Source organism: Mesoplodon mirus (assembly GCF_964341445.2).
Source record: "Mesoplodon mirus genome assembly, chromosome: 12".
Taxonomy (NCBI): Eukaryota; Metazoa; Chordata; class Mammalia; order Artiodactyla; family Ziphiidae; genus Mesoplodon; species Mesoplodon mirus.
In genome coordinates, this window is record NC_138988.1 from 93,526,054 (window position 1) to 93,550,149 (window position 24,096).

At 41.5% G+C, this 24,096-nt stretch overlaps 1 long non-coding RNA gene across 2 annotated transcripts in view; it reads right to left on the bottom strand.

Moving 5' to 3' along the window:
• Positions 1–24,096, bottom strand: part of LOC309813744 — a 38,884-nt gene that overhangs the window by 10,801 nt on the left and 3,987 nt on the right. For both annotated transcript variants that reach the window (XR_014295541.1, XR_014295542.1), the window contains exon 2: positions 2,924–3,057. This is a non-coding gene — a long non-coding RNA (uncharacterized lncRNA). The remainder of the gene's footprint in view (positions 1–2,923; positions 3,058–24,096) is intronic.

Consider the following 24,096-nt stretch of genomic DNA (forward strand, 5'->3'; position numbering starts at 1 on the left):
GCACACATCTGCATTCATTCTTACTTCCCTCCCATGATGGAGGATGAAGCCCCTCCTTCTAAAGCCAGTCTCTGCATCTGAGCTATGTAGCCCATCATGGCCTGCACACTCAGTAACCTTGCTCATCAATTATTGCCTCTCTTCTAGTATGTCCTCAACGTCATCCCTCCTAAAAAGCTTATATCATTAAAAAAATCCCCCTTGGGCTTCCCTGGTTGGCACAGTGGTTGAGAGTCCACCTGCCGATGCAGGGGACACGGGTTCGTGCCCCGGGTCTGGGAAGATCCCACATGCCGCAGAGTGGCTGGGCCTGTGAGCCATGGCCACTGAGCCTGCGTGTCTGGAGCCTGTGCTCTGCAGTGGGAGAGGCCACAACAGTAAGAGGCCTGCGTACCGCAAAAAAAAAAAAAATCCTCCTTGCTTCCTTCCCTTCTCATTACCTACCCACTTCTCTTCCCCATTTCAAAGCAAGGATTCTTAAATGTGCTTTCTATACTAGCTGTCTATACTTCCTGACATCTCATTCTCTCCTCAATCAACTGTGGTATCATATCTGCCCTCACAATGTTGAAACAATTCCTGCCAAGGCCTCCAAAGGCACTTATCACTGAAGCCAGTGGACACCTTTCAACCTTACCTTACTTGACATCTTTATAATATTTGCACAATTGAACATTATCTTCTTTTTAAAAAAAAACAACTCCCTTCTCTTGGCCTCTTCTGTTTTCCCTTAATCTCTCTGGCTACTCTCTTTGGTCTCTACCAAGTTTCCCCTTTCTCTGCCAGTGTTCCCTTTTTTAGGCTTCCCTCTTTACACAGTAAGTCTGAACGCTCATCCGACCCTTGGCTCCTCACTCTCCTTATTCCCTACATCTAATACATCACCACATCCTTCATTCAACTTCCTTTGTGTATTACTCAGCTTGGGCTGCCATAACAAAGTACCACAGACTGGCTAGCTTAAACACAGAAATTTATTTTCCCACAGTTCTGAAGGTTAGAAGTCCAAAATCAAAGCATGTTCAGTTTCTGGTTGGGACTCTCTTCCAGGCTTGTAGAGGACTGCCTTCTTAATTTGCCCTCACATGGTGAAAAGAGAATGGTGTTTCTTCTTATAAGGGCACTAATCCCATCATGGGGGGGCACCCTCATGACCTCATCTAAACCTAATTATCTCCCAAAGTCCCCATCTCCAAATACCATCACATTGGGCTTTAGGGGAAGAGGGGTGCACAAGTCAGTCCATAGCACATTGCTCTGAAGTTCTTTTGCCTTTTCCATCTCTACTGCCATTTTTTCTTACCTAGATTATTTCAATAGTTTCCCAGCTGGCCTCTCTGCCTACATTATCCCACTCAAAGCTGTTCCCCATTCTGTAGCTAGACTGTTATATCTGAGGCAGAAATCAGGCCTCGTAAGTTCCCTGCAAAAAATACTTCAGTCATTTTTGATAGACTTTCTATAAAGTCTACACATCTTACTATAGCATGGAAATCCCTCCATGTTTGGGCTCCTGCTTATCTCTCTGACCCATCTCTCTTCCCACCCCCTGGTACTCAGTGATACCTCCATAGTACAATACTCAGGGTTTGCTAAACACACCATGATTATTAACACTTCCTCATTCTCAGGACTCAACTCAGATGTCACCTCCTCTAACAAGCCCTCCATGACCCTTAGGCTGGATGAGGTGCTTTTTCTAAGTAGCTCACTGTGATTCTTTCTTTCATAGCACTTAGCCCACTTCGTTATAGTTGTGTTTTACTTGTCGGTCTCCCCCACTTGGCTATAAGCTCCTTGAGGGCAGTAGGTGGTCCTAACTCCTCACTCTATTCCAAGTACAGGTGCAATTCTGAGCACAAGTAGATATTTCATGTTTGCTTCTTAGGTGCAACTTCTGTTTTTATTGATGAAAAAACTAACAAGAGAACATAAGCTATCACTCCACCAAAGCCAAGCTAGCAAGAAGCCCAGAAACCAAGGAATGTCACTATCAATGAGTCAGCTGTCAGAGTCTCCAGGCCTAGCACTGATACTATAGAAAAAGGTGACCTTAATCAAATTATTTCACTTCTTTGGGCCTTCATCTGTAAAATGAAAGGGTTGGACTAAATCACCTCCTAAGTTTCCTTCTAATGCTAATGTTTTATAATTCCATGTAAGGAGACCATGTGTCTGGTTGGAATGTCTCAGAAATCACCAACCTGGAATATTTCTTACTCTACCATAAAGAAATCTGAGGATAGCCAGGGTTTATAAAGAACCCAGGCAATCAGGGTTTCTCTTCACTGCCCATTCATTTTTTATTAATTCAACATTTATTGAGCATCTAATCTGTACCAAGCATATAATGCTTTTCAGTTTAGAAACTTCATAAGTGCTGATAAACAATAAGTAAAAAGGACAAAATTCTCTGTGAGGACAATTTGACATATAATTTTCCAAATTTCAGACAGAAACACGGTGACTTCATAGGGGAAAATGCTACAGAAGGTTCTATAAGAACTGCTCCATTCAATTGCATTTAGAAATGGTTATGTAACTGTTACATTGAACAAGTGTGACTCATAGGATGTAATCAATCATAAAGCAACACTTCAAATTTATTCCACAGAGTTAGCACTTTCTCTGCTCTTGGGTGAAATTTAGATCAAATTTTTATCCTTCTAGTCACTTCCAGGCAATATATCCTTTGGTCAGTAATTAACGTGTCTGGATTCATGTCACAGTAAAAACGTCAACAGGTTTCTCCCATCCCCATCTCAGCCTCCTACAAAGAGCTACAGCTGGGTTAGGAGAGCAACCCATGTGCCTTTTCTTTTCTGATCCCTGCCCCCTGCAGTTTTCAGAAGGTGACTGCACACTTCTCTGTGGTTAGAATACTGGGAGGAAGATGAGGAGAGGGGAGCAAGAAAGTTCTTACTTGCCTGGCAGTCGTGTGAAGAGCTAGTATCAGAGTTCTTTGGCCTTGACAGATATACCAAGTTGCCTCTCTTGTTGGTTTGTATGAGTTTTCCGGAGATCCTCCAGGGTAGGGCTTCTCTCACCTGGATTTCCCTGCAGATGAACGGATACATCTTAATATGGCCGATCACTTACTCTTTCCTGGGGCCCCAGGAATCTGGTACCAGCTCCATATTTTTGTTCATCTGGTTACCCATCCAAATGACCCTCTTAGAAAGGATGCAAGATAACCCCATGTCTGCTTTCTCTTGTGAGTGGCCCACATCTGATTCAACGGAACCACTCACATTTTATTTGCCCTCAGAGATTTAGAAAGATTGGTTGGGGGAGGACACCCAGCGCACAGACTACTCTATACAAAACAACCCTCACCTCGAATCTCTAGTTTTCATTTTTAATGTACTTTGTACTTATTATACATAAGGGGTTGAAAAGCCATGTAATCAGATTTTGACAACCTGTGTTGCAAATTTTGCAACATGGAGGTCTTATACCTCACTTTAAAATGTGAAATCAATGTCTTAGTGGTTTACCTGAAACTTTCATTCTTTTACAGTTCTACCTGCCTTGTGATGCCAGAATGACCAGTTTCTAATCCCATCTTTGGTCTAGACTTGCCATATCACCGTGACAAGTAGCCTTTTCCTCCCCTAGTTTCATCATCTAAGGGAAAGTTAATATCAAGTCTTTATGTAATTTAAAGTACTTGCATAATCTGGAGATTCCTAGGGCTGCCACGACAAAATACCATACACCGGGTGGTTTAAACAACTGAAATTTATATCTGACAGTTCTAGAGGCTAGAAGTCCAAAATCAAAGTGTCAGCAAGGCTACATCCCCCCAAAGGCTATGAGATTAGAATCTGTACTGAGCCTCTCTCCTAGCTTCTTATGGTTACTGGCAATCTTTGGCTTAACAGCTGCATCACTCCAATTTCTCCCTCTGTCTTCATTTGATGATCTTCCTGTACATCCATGTCTCTGCAGGACCTTCTTATAAGAACACCAGTCATTGGATTTAGGGCCCACCCTAATCCAGTATGATCTTAATTTGACTACATCTGCAAAGACCCTATTTGCAAATAAGGTCATATTCACAGGTTCTGAGTGATCATGGATCTGGTAACACTATACAATCCAGTACAGGTACTGTAATATTTTCTATAGAAAGGTTTAGTATCAGTGCAAATACGATGTTGCATGTTTTTTCCCCCCCAAATAATGTTTTTAAAACTAGGGAGATTACATCAATTTTGGAAAGGCCTATGGAAATGGGTACCTCTGGGTTGCACTAGAGTACACTGCATAGCGGTAGTCATAATCATAGAGGAATATGACAAAGGAGGCAAGCAAACAGCTTAATAAGCATGGGTACGTATCGTATGAAAGAATCAAAGCAAGCTAATAATAGCTACCCTAGAGATGAGCTAGCAGATGCTTTTTCCACAGCTGAATCCTCAGAGGGATGATGTAGTATTTGTTGATTTTGCCATGTGACTTGTAAAAACAAAAGAGATACAAAGAAGACAAATGACATTGTAATTTTGAGTGGTTTGACCTTAACTGCACATACTAAAGTTATCACAGCACTAGGAGTGATGTGTTGTTCTATATACTCATCACTTTTTAAGCATCTGCAACATTTTAGACAGTTTTCCTGAGAGTATTTTCCCCCCGTACCAGGTTTCCCCTTTTCCAAAAGTTTGAATGGTTTGTTGGAATCCTGTTCAAATAATGACATAACATCAGGCATAAAACTGAAAGCAACTAAAGGAGAGTTTTCATGTTATCCATCAAAATTGTTTTTTGTTTGTTTGTTTGTTTTTGTTTTTTTGCGGTACACGGGCCTCTCACTGCTGTGGCCTCTCCTGCTGCGGAGCGCAGGCTCCAGACGTGCAGGCTCAGCGGCCATGGCTCACGGGCCCAGCCGCTCTGCGGCATGTGGGATCTTCCCAGACCAGGGCATGAACCATGTCCCCTGCATCGGCAGGCGGACTCTCAACCACTGCGCCACCAGGGAAGCCCAAAATTGGGTTTTTTATACTAACTTCAAATATAGTTTCTTCATGATTTATCAATAAAGTTTATCCTGAGAAAATCTGGACCTTCAGAAAAGTGCAATGAGTAGGTCTAGTTCCTATCCATATCCTCTTGCTAATCTTGAGGAACTTCTTCCTGGACCTTTGATTTTGCTTGGCCAAGACTGCATTTTGCAAAATCATATATTTACCCATCTCTGCTCATTCAATGAGATTGTCATGCAACTTTGGAAACTTGGAGTGACTTCATTAAATAGCGTGTATTTCTCATTCAAAATGATTTGAGACATTTTTAATTACTACTTTTCCTTCTACTTTACATGGAACTTTTTTTCTGACCGTGGCAAATGCCGCCACGTGCCTACCTTTGTATGTACAAACAGAGTCAGTGGATACTTATCCATTCTTTCGCTGCAGATGATTGATGCCAAATTTAAATCTTCCTTTGGGTAATTGTTTTCTTTGTGTCTTACTGTGTTATCGCCTCTATACTGCAATTTGTATTTTCTTTTGTAAGACATTTGGATTCTTGTGAAAGTATTACGTATGTAAATAACAGAAACAACACCCACACCATTACTTAGCTCCTATGGGTGCTGCCACACTTCTTTTTGTTTTCTTTCTTCTTTTTCGTCTTCTTCCTCTTTTTCCTTGTTTTAATCATCATAAGAATAGTTCTGGGCTTCCCTGGTGGCGCAGTGGTTGAGAGTCCGCCTGCCGATGCAGGGGACACGGGTTCGTGCCCCGGTCTGGGAAGATCTCACATGCCGTGGAGCGGCTGGGCCCGTGAGCCATGGCCACTGAGCCTGCGCATCCGGAGCCTGTGCTCCGCAGCGGGAGAGGCCACAACAGTGAGAGGCCCGCGTACCACAAAAAAAAAAAAAAAGAATAGTTCTTAGGAATAGAAATGATGCAACAGGGCTTCCCTGGTGGCGCAGTGGTTGAGAGTCTGCCTGCCGATGCAGGGGACATGGGTTCAGGCCCCGGTCCGGGAAGATCCCACATGCCGCAGAGCGGCTGGGCCCGTGAGCCATGGCTGCTGAGCCTGCGTGTCCGGAGCTCTGCAATGGGAGAGGCCACAACAGTGAGAGGCCCGCGTACCGCAAAAAAAAAAAAAAAAAAAAAAAAAAAAAGAAATGATGCAACAGTCTTAAAGATAGAGTCAGTGGTCTATTAATTAGTGGAGAGTAATGTTTATATAAAAATTGGCCTCTATAACTGACGGCCAACCTGATTGTTGTGCACTTCATGCCATTTTGTGCTGGCTTAAAACACGGTAGCAGATGTGATACAGTTTGTATAACGTTCCACCATAAATTGAGCATGGCAGGACGTATAACACCATCAGTCAAAGTGAAATGGTTATATGGTAACCAGAGGAATTATTGAGCTTCTATATGGATTGGCCTGTTTTGATACAGTAAGTCAGGCCACAAAGATTTTTCTCCACCTTGGAAAAAGGACCCAAAAGTACCAGTTATGCAAAACCACTGGGCCTGTTTGTAGTCAGTAGTCGTCCAGGACTTTTAGGATATCTTTTACCTGAAGGGCTCCAAGCACAATGCTTGGAATCTCAAGGTCTACACACAAGCAGTGCCATGAAGTCCCAGTGTTACGGAAGTTAAGAGAGAGAAGGGGCTGAGACCTGCTCCCGTCGTTCTCTGCTGGCCTCCTTCTCTTTTGTAGGAGACATTTGTGTGCAAGGCAGGTTGGGACCACATCAGCTCAGGCCACGGGAAGGGGGAAGAAGCCAAGATCCAGTGTGACAGAGGGGCCAGAGCGTTTGTCTTCCGAAGCTGGCCCATCCCCAGGAGGCAGCAAGGCAGACCAGTGTGCAGCGGTCAAAGGGCATGACTAACACAGATTGAGCCAGACTATTCGGATATCTGAGTGCATCCTCTCTGCCAGCAGTTCTGGAAGAAGTCCTGGTGACAACAGTCAAAATCAGGCACAGTTCCAGGTGATGGGTCCAGTCACAGCAGGTCCCCAGCAGAAGCTGAGAAGGGAGTAGAAAAGCACATCCTGCTTCCCAGAGGAATGGGCAGAGCAAGAATTTGGCAGAACACGAGGACCCGAGCTGAGGAAGCTGGGGTCCAGGTCTAGGATCCAATCCCTGCTGAGAACTGACATGCGTAGCAGAGAAACTGAGGCCAACTGGAGTCCCAAGGCTTTGGCCAAAGTGGTAAGAGAACTCTGAGACTCAGCATCTACAGGAGGAACCAGATTTCCAGGTCTCTAGGCAACCAAACCAGTTTTGTCTATGAATAGGTCTAAGGCTGATGACACCAATCAGGACTGGCTCAGACTGGTTGGGGGCAACTAAGAGCTTCTGGAACTTTAATGTGCATAAGAATTACCTGGGGATCTTGTTAAAATGAAGATTCTGATTGGGTGAATCTGAGTGGGGCCAGTATTCTGAATTTCTAATAAGATCCCAAGTGATACTGCTGGTTTTCTAGAAAAGCAAAACTCAGAGAATCCACACTTGCTGTCATGTGCTCCCCCCCCCGCCCCCACTGCTCTCCACCCATTTCACCTGCCCAATCAGCTGTCCCTCTTCCCCAGCCCTCTTCCTAGTCATATCTGGCCATCTTCTTTTCCTTTTCTTTTCCCCATCTTCCCAACCCCTTTGTCCTGCTGCACTGCTCTGTCAAGACCATCAACAGAAAAAGTTTCTGTTTAGATACTAGAAGGGGCAAGATAGCAAAAGCCAGAAATATTTTCCCCATTGTCAGCACACAACTAAATGCTTTTATGTTTGATAGAAATAATTAGTCCAGATTAACCCCTTTTTCAGTGTCATAAAGAGCAAGAAGAATATGTGACCTTTCCCTCCTAATATAATCCAACAGTTAAGAAATTTCTTCCGAATGCTCGCTTTGACAACACATATACTAAAGTTGGAACAGTGCAGAGAAGATGATCACAGCCCCTGTGCAAAAATGACACAAAAATTTCTGAAGCTTTCCATATTTTAAAAAAGACATTAAAATAGACATAAATTAATGGAGAAATATACTGTGTTTATGAAAGAGAGGAACCAATATAGTAAAATCTTCAATTCTACTCAAATTAATCTATAAAAAGAATGCAAATCCAATAAAAATCCCAACAGAGATTTAGTGAAACCTAATTCTTAAATTCAAATAAAAGAGCAAATGGCCAAGAATAGCTCAGAAAAATTTGAACATAAAGAATAGAGTGGGGAAAAGAAAGAAAACTACAGGCCAATATCACTGATGAACATAGATGCAAAAATCCTCAACAAAATACTAGTAAACAGAATCCAACAGCACATTAAAAGGATCATAGACCATGATCAAGTGGGGTTTATCCCAGGAATGCAAGGATTCTTCAATACACGCAAATCAATCAGTGTGATAAGCCATATTAACAAATTGAAGGAGAAAAATCATATGATCATCTCAATAGATGCAGAAAAAGCTTTTGACAAAATTAAACACACATTTATGATAAAAACCCTCCAGAAAGTAGGCATAGAGGGAACTTACCTCAACGTAATAAAGGCCATATATGACAAACCCACAGCCAACATCGTTCTCAATGGTGAAAAACTGAAACCATTTTCTCTAAGACCAGGACAAGACAAGGTTGTCCACTCTCACCACTATTATTCAACATAGTTTTGGAAGTTATAGCCACAGCAATCAGAGAAGAAAAAGAAATAAAAGGAATCCAAACTGGAAAAGAAGTAAAGCTGTAACTGTTTGCAGATGACATGATACTCTACATAGAGAATCCTAAAGATGCTACCAGAAAACTACTAGAGCTAACCAATGAATTTGGTAAAGTAGCAGGATACAAAATTAATGCACAGAAATCTCTTGCATTCCTATACACTAATGATGACAAATCTGAAAGTGAAATTAAGGAAACACTCCCATTTACCACTGCAACCAAAAGAATAAAATACCTAGGAATAAACCTACCTAAGGAGACAAAAGACCTGTATGCAGAAAACTATAAGACACTGATGGAAGAAATTAAAGATGATACAAACAGATGGAGAGATATACCATGTTCTTGGATTGGAAGAAGCAACATTGTGAAAATGACTCTACTACCCAAAGCAATCTACAGATTCAATGCAATCCCTATCAAACTACCAATGGCATCTTTCAAAGAAATAGAACAAAAAATTTTACAATTTTTATGGAAACACAAAAGACCCCAAATAGCCAAAGCAATCTTGAGAAAGAAAAATGGAGCTGAAGGAATCAGGTTCCCTGACTTCAGACTATACTACAAAGCTACAGTAATCAAGACAGTATGGTACTGGCACAAAAACAGAAATATAGATCAATGGAACAGAATAGAAAGCCCAGAGAGAAACCCACACACATATGGTCACCTTATTTTTGATAAAAGAGGCAAGAATATACAATGAAGAAAAGACAGCCTCTTCAATAAGTGGTGCTGGGAAAACTGGACAGCTACATGTAAAAGAATGAAATTAGAACACTCCTTAACACCATACCCAAAAATAAACTCAAAATGGATTAAAGACCTAAATGTAAGGCCAGGCACTATAAAACTCTGAGAGGAAAACATAGGCAGAACACTCTATGACATAAATCACAGCAAGATCCTTTTTTACCCACCTCCTAGAGAAATGGAAATAAAAACAAAAATAAACAAATGGGACCTAATGAAACTTAAAAGCTTTTGCACAGAAAAGGAGAACATAAACAAGATGAAAAGACAACCCTCAGAATGGGAGAAAATATTTGCAAATGAAGCAACTGACAAAGGATTAATCTCCAAAATTTACAAGCAGCTCATGCAGCTCAATATCAAAAAAACAAACAACCCAATCCCAAAATAGGCAGAAGACCTAAATAGACATTTCTCCAAAGAAGATATACAGATTGCTGACAAACACATGAAAGGATGCTCAACATCACCAATCATTAGAGAAATGCAAATCAAAACTACAATGAGGTATCACCTCACACCAGTCAGATGGCCATCATCAAAAACTCTACAAACGGGCTTCCCTGGTGGCACAGTGGTTGGGAGTCTGCCTGCCAATGCAGGAGACACGGGTTCGTGACCCGGTCCGGGAAGATCCCACATGCCGCGGAGTGGCTGGGCCCATGAGCCATGGCCGCTGAGCCTGCGCGTCTGGAGCCTGCGCTCTGCAATGGGAGAGGCCACAACAGTGAGAGGCCCGTGTACTGCAACAAACAAACAAACAAACAAAAGAAACTCTACAAACAATAAATGCTGGAGAGGGTGTGGAGAAAAGGGAACCTTCCTGGACTGTTGTTGGGAATGTAATTTTAATGCATCCACTATGGAGAACAGTATAGAGTTTCCTTAAAAAACTAAAAATAGAACTACCGTACGACCCAGCAATCCCACTACTGGGCATATACCCTGAGAAAACCGTAATTCAAAAAGAGTCATGTACCACAATATTCATTGCAGCTCTATTTACAATAGCCAGGACATGGAAGCAACCTAAGTGTCCATTGACAGATGAATGGATAAAGAAGATGTGGCACATATATACAATGGAATATTACTCAGCCATAGAAAGAAACGAAATTGAGTTATTTGTAGTGAGGTGGATGGACCTAGAGTCTGTCATACAGAGTGAAGTAAGTCAGAAGGAGAAAAACAAATACCATATGCTAACACATATCTATGGCATCTAAAAAAAAAAAAAAGGTTCTGAAGAACCTAGGGGCAGGACAGGAATAAAGATGCAGACATAGAGAATGGACTTGAGGACACGGGGAGTGGGAAGGGTAAGCTGGGACGAGGAGAGTGGCATGGACATATATACACTACCAAATGTAAAATAGATAGCTAGTGGGAAGCAGCCGCATAGCACGGGGAGATCAGCTCGGTGCTTTGTGACCACCTAGAGGGGTGGAATAGGGAGGGTGGAAGGGAGATGTAAGACGGAGGGGATATGGGGATATATGTATACATATAGCTGATTCACTTTGTTATACAGCAAAAACCAACACAACATTTTAAAGCAATTGTACTCCAATAAAGATGTTAAAAAAAAAAAAGAGTGGGGGAAAAAAGAAAAAGAGTAGCGTGTGGGAGGGGAGTTCTCACTCTAGAAAAGCTCAAGACTTAATATGTAGTCAGAGTTATTAAAATGGTGTAACAGTAGATATTCTATTCAATGTGATCATAAGTGATTTTGATTTTCTTATTTGTGCTTTTTTCCTACACCAAATATGTGCTAGTTTTGTGATTAAAAAAAATAAAGCTTAAAAAATAAATGCTTTGAAAAAAGGAAATATCTTCTGAAAGATAAAAAATCAGAATGGTGTCACATACTTATTTTATGTCCCTACTCCCTAAAAATATATCTATACAAAACATAGATATATATATATATCCGTACGTGGTATACACTGAATGTGTTTCCACTTGCAGCCCTAAGGGGTCGCCAGTTCCTGGCTTACACTAAAAAATAATCATATAATGTGAGGCTAGTTACTTAAACCCTCTCAGAAGTTTTCCAATCTGTAAAGCGGTGATATTAATAGCTCCCCCAGTTCAACTCGGAGGATTTGTTGTTGGAATTGTATGAAATATGTGAAGCTGCTTAATGAAATATTAAACAAGATACAAATGCAAACTGCTATTACTAGTTAGTATTTGAAATTAAGCAGTTGTAGATTTTAGAGTTTTGAACCATCCTGTGTTGGTTTGACTGGACTCTTCAAAGCCATTTGTGTTCCAACAGGTGAAGTGAGTTGGGAAAGCACAGTTTAAATCACAACTCCTCTCCCCACGCCGCATCTCATTTCACTACTGTTTTTCATCCATTCAATGACTATGTTTATTGGGTGCCAATATGTACTAGAGACTGGAGTCACGATGGTGAAACAGACACTGTCCTTGCATGCATGAAGCTTACAGATTAGCAGAGTATTTGTGGACAAGAAAATAGGCACTTTCAAAATAAGGTGACCAGTGCTGTAATGTGTTAAGTCCAGGGTGCCATGGGGCTCTCGTGGGGTCACCGCCCAGGCTTGGATGGCCATAGAAGTTTTCTTCAACCATGTCATGATGAAGAGGGTGAAATATGCAGATGATTTAAAAGGTAAAGGATTGCTTGCTGATAGGGCGAGGGGGAAGGGCAACATGTTCCAGGCAGAGGGAAGAAAACTTTACTGCCCCCAGGGCAAGAAAAGCAAAGGAACTACTTTCTGGTTTTTAAAAAAGCGCCCTGATCAGTTTTTGATCGATTTCAATACTTTATAATGTCTCCTAGGCCAGGCGCAGCATGACGAGTAATAGAATACATTTTAGGGTGACCCCCTCCTCCCACCAAGCCTCCGGACCACTCCCCTACTAGCCTTTCCCCTCATTGCCTGGCCTTTCCTTTTGAAAAGATAGCACTGAAGAGGTGGAGAGAGGCTTTTCTCTTTTGAAGCAGCAGCATTGTTAACAGAGAAGGAAACGTCTCCCATGAGCTATGGCAAAATCCTGCAGATTGGTTTATGAATCACTGTAGCTTAGGTTAAAGCCACCTAATTTCCTGAAAGACACCCCATGGCTTTAGCCTTCCAGAGGGGCATAAAGCTTGTATGATATTTACTTTTAGTTAAAATTAAATGGGAATTGGAAAAAAAAAAAAAAAAAACAAAGAGTTTCTTCTGGGAGATTCTATTATTAAAGAAAAAAAATAAAGGCTACAAAGCAATGTGGATAAGATGTATATATTGCATCAAAGAAGGTTTGGGAATATACATATCCAGGTGTTAAAGTGATAACTATCTCTGAATAATTGGATTTCATGCGATTTTTATACCCTTTTTATTGTGAAATATGACACACGTTAGGGAAAGTGCATGATATATAAAAGTATAATTTAATATATTTTTATTAAGTGAACCCTCGCTTAACCCCTACTCAGATCAATAAACAGGATATGGGGCCTCCCTGGTGGCGCAGTGGTTGAGAGTCCGCCTGCCGATGCAGGGGATACGGGTTCGTGCCCCGGTCTGGGAGGATCCCATATGCCGCGGAGCGGCTGGGCCCGTGAGCCATGGCCGCTGGGCCTGCGCATCCGGAGCCTGTGCTCCGCAACGGGAGAGGCCACAACAGTGAGAGGCCCGCATACCGCAAAAAGAAAAAAAAAGAAAAAAAAAAAAAATAAACAGGATATGGCCCAGGGGCCCTCCATTCGCCCCTTCCCACTGACAGCCCACTCTCTCCCCGCTGCCCTTACTTTTATGATAACCTCTTTTTTTAATTTTCTTTAGTTTTACCACCTAAGTGTATATTGATGCTTATACGTATTTATCTTTTCCTGTTTTTTGAACTTTAAGTAAATGGGAACATAACAATTTTTTTCTCTCTATCTTTGAACATTAGCTTTCGGTCTTTTAACATTAGGTTTCTCAGTTTCATCCATGCTAAGGGTATTGTGGTTCATTCATTTTCAATGCTGTATGGTATTCCAAGGTTAGATATACCACACTTTATCCACTGTACTGCTGATGCACAGTTTGGCTTGTTTTCAGTTTGGGGCTATCCTGAATAGAGTTGCTATTCTTTTGGTGCTCACATGCACATATTTCTATTGGATATATACCCAGGAGTGGGAATCTGGGTCACCAGATATGCATATCTTTAAGAGATAATGCCAGAGAGTTAACCAAACACTGCAGTAGCAAGGAACGCTTCCTGTAACAGTGTAGGAGTGTTCCCATTGCCCTACACTGAAGTTTTGTGCATTTTTTTCTTTAGCTCATCTGAATTTTCTATTTTTCTCTGTAATAAATATCCATTGGTTTAATTAGGCAAAATACTTTTCTAATGTTTCTTAAATTTGTCTTTCCCAATAAGGATATTATTTTTAAACTTTTAAATTGAAGTAAATCATTCTTAGAGAAAAAAGGCACAGATCACAGATGTATGGCTTAATGGATTATCACAAAGAGAACCCACCTCTGTATCCACCACCCAGGTCAAGAAATAGAATCTTCTGGTACCCTAGAAGCCATCTTCATGCCCCCTTCTGGCACAATCCTTTCCCTCCTCATCAACGGTAAACTATATATTTAGTTCTAACGCAATAGATTACTCTTGTGTGGTTTTGAAATTTATAGAAATGGAACGATACAGCATACCTTATTTTGTGTGTAGCCTCCTTTGTTTTCCAATATTGTGAGATTCATCTGTGTTGATATGCATAGCAGTAATTCGTTCGTTTTTTTCTTTTCTTGCCCCAAGGAAGAAATATTGACCTAAGAGAGCTGACCTACTCAGCACTTTTTCAACTCATGGACTGTACTGACCCATGCCACATGTGGATTAGAACACTTTACAGTCATTTGTATTTTTGTTTCTGCACAAATAATAAGCTTTTGGGTTAGAGATGCTGCAGGGAGAATGAATGTGGTACCTCCGCCCCGCCCCCGACCCAGCTGCCCTCTGATTTCCCTAATAATGGCTCCACTTGGAATTGTCTCTCATTGATAATGGATGTTTTCTTTGCCTTCTTCTCCATCTAAAACACAAAACAGTATCATATCCCCAGGCTGTGTACTTTTATGTAAAACAGAGCTGTCACAGGATTTTACTGGAAAGTTGATTTATTTCTGAGGATCATGAGAGTCCAAGGATAAAACTGGCATCTGGCCACAGGGAGAGCCCTTGACCTAGAAGCAGAGACAGCTTCAAAGCTGTGTTGGTATATAATGGAACAGGGCACTTTTAACATGAATCATAGCCTCAAAACTTTCTAGGGGAAGAAAAAATCCTAAAACTGTCCTCCAAAAGGAAAGGTAAAATCAATAGCTTAGGTTTTTTACTCTTTCAGATAAGCAATGCTAAACCCTTCTACACAAAACAGTTGTTGAAATCTTGCTTTTTTTTTTTTTTTTAAGAACAAAGCGTCAACTGAGCTTGAACTCTTAAAGCAGGATCTTGATATCAATCTATTTTCTTAAAGCAGCCAAACAGGCTTTCATATGGTAACTCTGTGAAAGACTGCATGTGAATGTGTAGTAAATGTAATTTTTCTTTTTTTTTTTCTTTAGGCCTTGAGATGTAATTATTAAAGCTGCAAATGTCCCTAGTGATATTAGCTAGATAATCAAATTTGGATCACAGGAATGAAATAACCTAAAGTGTGCCTTCATTACTGCTCTCCTCCAAAGAATTCACTTAATTCTACCCTCCCCCACCCACAAATCTGTAACTAGACAACGGAGATAGTAAAATTAGCCAGAGGAGTCAAAATGGTCAAATCTATTCTCAAAGCAAAGAATGCCATGTTTAAACACAACAGGTAAAAATTTCTCCACCACAAAAATAGAAAAGAACATTGATGAAATCACAAGCAGAAAACAACAAATCAAAATGCTGAACAGAACTGCCAAATTTAGGAGACCTTATTGCTAAAGTAGCTATGAAGTGTACCGATTAACTTTCTTTAAAAAAAAAAAAAACAGGAAAAAATAACATTTCTTAAATAGCTGATTGAGAATAGTTTTTATTAGTAAACGTATGTACCCACTAGAAAAATTATCTATGAATGTATAGGTCATTTGAACAAGAATATAATCAGTCTTGTAGAAACTTAAACTAAGCAAAATCAAGATTTTATCAAATTGAGCAGTTCTTAAGTGCTTTTGTATCCTTTCTTTTACTAAGAAGATAAAAATCCCCTTTCGTTCCCACCCACCCTTCTCTTGAATCGAGGCTAGGAGAAATTCTTCGACCAGAAAGGCTCAGGGTAGGAAGTTATTGCATAAGACTCCCTGTCCTCTTTTGCCAATGCATTTTAATCCCTATGTACCAATCTTCCCTGCTATTTCATGACAAGAGGATCCCAGCTGTGCCAGATTGTGTGATAGCTATATAATCTAGCCACAATCCACAGGGGTTTAGAACAGAAATTTATAAATATATTTAAGCCTGAAACCTCAGCTATAAAGAATATCTACCAGTTTCCCAAACATTCATAGACCAGTTAGAGATTCCATCATCTTGCTTTATAAAAACCCAAGAGGGAAGATTACTATGAGAAAGGTCTTCTAGAATTGGATCTTGCTTATCACAGAAATGTCCACCTTCTGTGGGTGCTAAAGCAGAACAAACATTTAACTGAGAAATAGATGTCTTGGGTTCCAGTACTGAATCTGCCATCAACCAGTTGTATAATCTCTGCCAATTTCCTGCAACTCTTTGGCGGAGATTCCTGTCTATAAAATGAAAAAAAAAAAAAAGAAAGAAAGAACTAGATTCTGTAAGGATCCTTCCAGGTCTAGTAGTTGCGTAAGTGATATTTATAGACCACAATTAAGTAGCAGACCACCCTCTCCCCATTATTCCACATCCACTTGGATTCATCAACACTTTTTCTTTCTTGCTGATGCATTGGGAGACGGTGTTGGGACTGGGAACCTAACTTATTTCCTGGTACCCATCTCAGGTCACGTCTTAGATGCAGAGTCAACTGAATATGCTTTAGCATCCTATCTCCTTAGGTTCCTCTTAGAGCAATCCATTATCATATTTGGTCCTTTTTCTGGCATTGGAATTCCCATGATATTCTATGGAGACATTATGCCAAAATGAAAAGTATGAGAATGGCTAAGTATAGAGCTCCAGGCTGCCATATATGTTTGTGATGCTCCCTGGAAAATTTAGAATCCATAAATAAATGGATCACACTCCTTTTAACCTTTGAGAGTTACCACGTAGATCATGTCAACGTTTTATACTTGTAACTAGAGCTCAGAGGACAATTTGAAATAGTACGTTTTAAGACATCATCAATGAGACCTGACATGTGAGAGAATCTTCCTGCATTAAGAACTACAGTGAATGCCACATGGAGGAGCTGCAAACTGGGAGCAAATCCACTCCATCCTACTATGAGCCCTTCCTGTTTTGTCAGCCAGCACGGTTTCCTAAATCTCAAATTGCAGCCGAACTGTTCTGCAATTCCATGGCTAGCTATTTTGGGAGCCTAACACAGCAGGACAAATGTGTACAAGTCCACACAGTATGACAGAAGAATTAAAAATGTATTTACCATCTGTTGGTAGTTTCCTTGTGGGGCTCTTTTCTTTTCCTCTCCTGAAGCCACTAATCGGGTCTTCTTACTTACTTCCTGCTGTCCTCAGAGAGCAGAGTTCTGTCTTTAGATCTTCGGAAATGCAGGGCTTTTTCCCCCCTCCTTTAAATTTCCCAGACTGTTGAACTCGCGAAGTATTTCCGCTTCCAGGATCGTTTCCCTCAGATATAAAGTGGAGTGAGTCTGTGAAGAGGTGGCAGTGTTTTATACTTTTTTGTGGCTAGGTTACTTTCAGATCCTACACCTGAGTTCTGGTCACAGTGGCCTCTGGGAAGTTCAAGGGTGGAACAAGAGAAGTCCAACACAGGTCAACTGAAAGGAAATTAGGTCCTTCAGTTAGGCGTGGGAATTCATATGGGCCCTTTACAATCTATTTAGACCTTACTATGATGGGATGTGCCAGATTTGAGTCAAAATTTCTAATAGGAAAGGGTCCTTGGAATGTGACCATGGACTTCAAGTGAGAGTCATTCCAGCCGTGTAGCAGGGTGGCTAAAAAATCATAAGCTGGAATATAGTTTTGTTAGTTGGGTAACCAGTTAGGTTGCTCTGAAGGCACTTGGTTTATGTAGGACTATTCAATCCTCAGTACGAATCACTAGCTTTCATTTCTGAGATACATGTATTATTCACTCAAAAATAAAATCTAATAGAGATTAGTATTAAAAATGTTGCTTTAGCCAAAATATTACAATGCAGTGTTATGACTCCACCTGGTCTATTTCATTCAGGTAATGACTTGTTAAAAATTCTCAGGCTACGTAGGTGGATAACTTCACCTTGAAACCAGTGCTGGGTGACCTTGGACCTTGGGCAGGTCCTTTAAACTCCAAGCCTGTTTGATCATCTAAGGAATGGGAAGCATGATCTTCACTTCACTGGACTGTGGTGGGGATTTAGATGAAACGACATGTGCAAAACCCTTACCACATTGCCTGGCACAGAATAAGAGCTTGATAAATGGTAGCTTTTAAAAATTATGATTATTGGAAGGTATAGCTGTGCTACTTTCTGTTTGTTCTCAAAACTTGCTGTCACGTTTGTACGTGATTTTCAATTCTGGTTTCAAATTTTGTTTTTTAAAAGTTCTTCACAAATCTGAGTCTGAATGTGAAATTCAGCTCATTCCAACTCAGTCTTAATAGGTATACCAGATATAGTTAAGTCAAACATCAAGTAAACAGAATATATACCATAGTGTGGACAAGATGCATTGGTTTTGGATTAGCTTCTAATGAGGGAATTGTTGTGTTGGAGCTTAAGGCTTTGCACATAGTAGGTCCTGAAAAATATTACTGATTCATTAATTCATTTAATGGTTGATGAATCTTTAGTGGGTGTCTGTCATGTGCCAAGGACTGTTCTAGATGTTTGGGGTTTATCAGTGCATAAGACAGACACAACCTCTGCTCTCCTGACAATAAACAAACTAAAGGAAATGACCCTGAATGTTCTAAGGTAATACACTGATGGAATAATAGAGCAGAACAAGGTGGACCAGGAAAGTCAGGGGGTACAATTTTAAGTAGGGTGGTCAGAGCAGGCTTCACTGGGAGGTTTTTTGTTTGCTTTTTTGTTCAAGACAAAAAGACTGAAGAAGGCGAGGGAGTGAGCCATGTGGATACTCAGGGAGAAGCATTCCAAGTGAGGGATCAGCAAGTAGAAAGGCCCTGAGGCAAGGGAGCACCTGGCTTGTTTGGGGCTGGACCTGTAGGAGGGAGGGGAGAGAGGACATGGGATCTGGAAGACAGAGGGCACCCTGATTGTGTGGGGCCTTGGAGGCCATGGGAGGATTTGGATTTTGACTCCCAAGTGGGAGAGAGACATCAGATGCTTTGGAGCGGAGCTGTGGCATCACCTCATGCAGATGCTCAACTATGGCCTGAGCCGGACATGGTGGAAGCAGAGAGATGATTTAGGAGGTCAGTGCAATCATCCTGATGAAGGGTGGTGGTGGTTCATCCCCAGTGGTAGCAGCCCAAATGGTGAGAAATGGTCAGATGCTGGGTACAGAAGGGACAGCCAACTGGATTTGGGGGCAGATTGGATGTGGGGTGTGAAAGACAGAGAGGAGTCAAGATGCTTTTTGGCCTGAGCAGTTGGAAGGATGGAGCTGCCATTTACTGAGACGTGTGTGCAAGAACTGTATGGTCCGTCTCTTGGTGACTGTTAGAGAAGAGATACCTCGGGATTCTGGGCTCAAGTGTAAGGCCTCCCTCCACCTGCTGGGGAAAACCTCGTGAAACCAATGAGCTTCCAGTTGTGCTTTTGGAAGATGAGACTCAGAAAGACTGAGGTATTCACAAGCACTTTTATAAGACTCGAATGAACAGTTTAAAAAAAAAGCAGCAGTTTTTTGGGTTGTATTTCCTCCTCCGTGCCAAACAATTGACTTGGCTTTTTTAGTCTTTTCCTCACCCCACTCCACACATCGAAATGCCACTTCTGAAGAGGAGAGCTGCAGGTGCATCCTGGCACCAGTAGAAGGAGCCAAGGAGCCCTGGGAAGACCTTTGAGCTGAGGCCCAGTCTGGGAGGACACCACCCTCTCTTAGACCTGCAGCAACGTCTGAGCCTCTGGGCCAGAGGCCAAATGTTTCTGGGAGGATGGGGAGGTGCTTCTAGAACTCTCTTGACAACTTTCCTATTCCACTGAAACTTTTGTATATTGGTACTGTCATGGCTAAAAGACCAAACATGCATCCAGAACTGATTACCTATGTGTATCTATAGAGGAGAGTGGGCCATATATGTAAATAAAGAGAAGAAAGAAGAATGCAACAGAACTGTCACCACGGCTCTCATAAAAAGGGTGTATGAGTTTCCTGGGGCTGCTGTAACAAATAAGCCCAAACTGGGTGGCTTAAAACAAGAGAAACAGGGCTTCCCTGGTGCCGCAGTGGTTAAGAATCCGCCTGCCAATGCAGGGGACACGGGTTTGAGCCCTGGTCTGGGAAGATCCCACATGCCGCGGAACAGCTAAGCCCACGTGCCGCAACTACTGAAGCCTGTGCTCTAGAGCCCACGAGCCACAACTACTGAGCCCGTGCTCCGCAACAAGAGAAGCCGCTGCAGTGAGAAGCCCGCATACTGCAAGGAAGAGTAGCCCCCGCTTGCTGCAACTAGAGAAAGCCCACATTCAACAACGAAGACCCAATGCAGCCAAAAATAAACAAACTAAATAACAAAACAACACAAAACAAAAACAAGAGAAATATATTCTCTCACAGTTCTGGAGGCTAGAGGTCCAAAATCGAGGTGTCGGCAAGGCTTTGCTCCCTCTGAGGCTCTAGGGAAGGATCCTTCCTTGCCTCTTCTAGCTCCTGGTGGTTGCTGGCCATTCTTGGCTTTCCTTGGCTGATGGCAGCATAACACCAAGCTCTGCCTCTGTCTTCCTGTACCGTTCCTCCCCTCCCTGTGTCTCCTCTGTGTTTCTGTGTCTCCTCTTCTTAGGAGGGCAGCAGTCATATTGGAGTCAGGATCCACCCTAGTCCGGTAAGACCTCATCTTAACTAATTACATCTGCAAAGACCCTATTTCCAAATAAAGTCACACGCACTTTCCTGGGGCCTAGGACTTCAATATATCTTCCGGGGAACACAATTCAACCTATGACAGAGGGCAACAGGAACTCACATGGAGAACTGACCAGTGGGGGGAGCCACAGAAATGGAGCAATAAAAGGAAAACAGTTCCATGTGAAATCGTAAGTGGAGGTCAGATGGGTTTGGGAGTACAGGAAATATTAGATACGAGATGCTCTCACTTAGGATAATCTCCATCTGTGCTTATGGCCCTGATTTCTTTCTGTCAGAGTTAAGAAAATATATATTGTATAAATAAAAAGAATAAGAAAATAGCACTTCTCTGACTCACACATTGGGGAGAGCTGCAAAGTCTTGTGATAATCAGGGAAGGCTTCGCAGAAGTGCTGGTGCTTGAGCTGGATCCTGGAGGGTGGGGAAAGATCCGCTGTGCAAAGGAGGGCTTCCCAGGTAGACAGAAAGTATATGCAAAAGCACAATGTTATCTAGGTGATCCACTCTTCACCGCCTTAAGTAGGGGGAAAGGTCTCTAAAAGCAAGGCCCAGATTGTCTGCTTAATCTGTATTACTCAGAAACGGTATTAAAGAAACGAAGGGGCAAGAATGTTTCTGGTTTTAATATTAAATGCACAAATCAGCACACAGTAACCTGAAAGAACATTAGGAGCATCTCTAAGGCGGAGTTCATTCTTGGACACATTTGCCAAAGCACAAATATGGAAACCCCACCCTCAGCCAGATCTGAAGAAATCAAAAGGCTGATGTGGTATAAATTCCTCTGCCCTGATTGCATAAAGGAGATCTGCCAACATTTTTGTCTCTGATATATTCCTTTCTGCACACAGAGCTGAACTGCGTTCTTAAAAACCTGATCGTGAACTGCGATAGGCAATTCTGAATCCCCACCAGGATCTAGGAAAATTAACTCCTCACTGATTCTCCTAGATAAGCACCCAGGCTCCCCACTTCTGAGATCTGCATCAGGATCTGCCTAGGTTTCTGTCACAGAGCAACTCCCTTTTTTGGCATAAGAATGTACAGGATGCCTGTAAAGTTCACACTGGGTCATCTAAGTCCCTTTAAATGCAGGATGATTCATTGCTGGGGGTGGGGGAGAGAGGAGAGTGAGGGGGAAGGAAGTGCTGAGCAGAGAGGCGGAGCAAAGTCATTATGAAATTGACTGCAGAAAAGCTCCCGCTGGGAGTGCTGGGGTCACATGTTCTTACTATTGGTATTTCAGCTACAACTTTTAAACCAGAGATGGGGGAGGGGTTGGAAGGCATCACCTTGTAACTGGACTGGCTTTCAGAGGAGATGCATCCGATGATACCTGGCATATTGATTAGAAGTACAATGGAGGACTAATTTCTCTTTTTATCTGACAAGCATAAGAATCTGGCTGTAGTGGTATGAGTGAACAATTTGTCTTCTCCTACTTGATTTACTCACATTCTAGCTGACAGGGTCTTCCATTCTGTGCATTCATTTTGTACTTAAAAAGGGATTGTTTGTAATTTACTGTTGAAGTCTGAGTGCTGTTATTCTGCTCTGTCAGAAAGCATCTGTGACAGGAGCTATCACTTCATGTCTGTGCCGCGGCACAAAGCAAATCCGGATCTTCAGTCGTCAGTCTTGAGGGCCCCCCAAAGTCGCCCAGCAGTTATACTTTGGAGACGCCTGATGGACAGGGATTCTGCAAATACCGAACTGCCTGACAACCCCTGCTGAAATCCTGACACGGTCAGTCTCCTCTAGTTGTTTATGTCAAAAAGCGAAGTTTGCCAATGTATTTTTCTCTGACTCTTCCTCTTTGGGGTAAACTTGGTAAATTCCTCATAAAACAGTTGTCTTAAACCCTGACTCTCATTTGGATCAGCTTTTCCTAGCCGATATTGACTCAAGAAAAATAAAGTAACTGTGAGAGCTTATGCTATGTATTTTAATGTCATGAAGTTAGAATAACGATTTGATGGGGTTTTTTAGCCTGTTGTTGCCCCTGATCTTAGTTTGAAGGCACCCTAAGCTTTACCCTCACAACCCATCAACTGCCACTATCTTAAAATTGGGCTTTGATTTTAATTTGGTAAATGTATTTCTTTTGAGGAAACAAAATGCCAAGTTGTTAATGAAATGCTTTTAATAGATTTCCAAATGCTTCTGGCCAATACCAAGCAAAGTTCAACTCACTCATTCCAAGCCTTAAAATGTTGTTCATTTTCTTTTCATGTAAGAAGAACTATGTTCTATAGATGATTAAGACCATAAACTCTTGTTATTTCATAGGTCATTGCATTACGTTCAATGTCGGACATAGTTACATTAGTGAAAATGTGTCTAGGTCTTGCTTGCAAAATAAATAACAATGGTTAAAAATCATCTAATTTCCTTTTGATGTGTCCTACTATACGAAATATATTAGAAACTGTTTAACAAAAAAAACAGATTTCCTTTTGGTGGCTTTGATTTGTTTTCTAGTGAAGTAGCAATAGTATACTTTTCATTATCCATGCCCAAAGCCATCTGTCATTAAAAGGTAACACCCCCAACCATTCAGCCATAACCAGCTGTAACTTCAGAAGGCTTGTGCTTTCTAAAACAGAAAGCAAGTTTTCCATTAGCTTTCCAGGGTGGCAAAGTATTTGAGGACTCCCCCACCCCACCTCGAGAGACTGAATCTAACGAATTTTTAGTCTTACAGATACGCCTAACAGATTTTCGTTTTCCAGGCCCACATCAGGTCTACCAAGGACACTATGCCTTCACCAATAGCTTACTCTCAGAGATCATTTTAACAGGGGGTAAGATCCATGTTCTATACTGCAAGGGGGAAACCTCAGGAAGGCAGAAAAGTAACTAAGTTACTACTACACTACTGCAAAGAGCCATGCCTAAGGTCTCCAATTATGGGTTCTTAGAACTAATTCCTTCACCTTCCCAGCCCCATTGTCTATACCAGCGCTGTCCATTAGAAATGTAATGGACACATGCCATTTTAAATTATATAGTAGCCACATTAAAAAGTAAAAAGAAAGAGGTAAATTAATTTTAACAAGATTTTAATTTAACCTAATATATGCAGAGTATTTTCATTTTAATATTTAATATATGTATATGTGCGTATGTGTGCGCGCGCGCGCGCGTGTGTGTGTGTGTGTGTGTGTGTGTATGTACTAAGTCTTTAGAATCCAAGGTATATTTTACAATTACAACCCATCTCAAGTGCTTAATAGCCATATTGGACAGTACAGACCTATACTAAAGCATTTGATTTTAATTGTAGACAGAATCTTATTTAAAATTGCCTAATGTGTGTACTCTTAAGTCATAAACTGTTGGCAGATGTTTAAATACAATGATTTTAATTTTACTCTTGACTATTGGTGATGTCACTTTCATTACCCAGAAGCCTGGGCTGCTACAGTTTGGTGGAGGGTCAAGAAAGCTGATTCAGAAGCATGTCC